The sequence below is a fragment of the Buceros rhinoceros genome, unplaced genomic scaffold, assembly GCF_000710305.1.
Source record: "Buceros rhinoceros silvestris isolate BGI_N320 unplaced genomic scaffold, ASM71030v1 scaffold25911, whole genome shotgun sequence".
Taxonomy (NCBI): domain Eukaryota; kingdom Metazoa; phylum Chordata; class Aves; order Bucerotiformes; family Bucerotidae; genus Buceros; species Buceros rhinoceros.
Window position 1 is genome coordinate 414 of NW_010396303.1, and position 359 is coordinate 772.

Consider the following 359-nt stretch of genomic DNA (forward strand, 5'->3'; position numbering starts at 1 on the left):
AGGACCCTGCGGCTGCGGTTGGGGCAGCGTCACAGTGTGACCCACCCGGGTCCAGAGGGCACGAGGGAGTTGGAGCACCCAACACCCCCCTACCAGCAGCACCACAGGTCCCCACCACACTCCTCCTCCTCCGACCGATCCCAGCGACCCTCTGACCGCAGTCCCCCAGCGCCCAAGCACAGCCAGGAGCCATCGCTGCGGGGGGCAAAAGGAAGCACCAAGGCTCTGCGAACGGGCCGGTAACGCCGCAGGACCCTCAGTCCCCACCCTGGCTGCCCAAACTTTTGATCCCCGACCCCCCTGGGGAAGGAGCCGACTCTCAGCCAACAGCCAGTGTCACTGAGTCCCAGAGCTCAGGC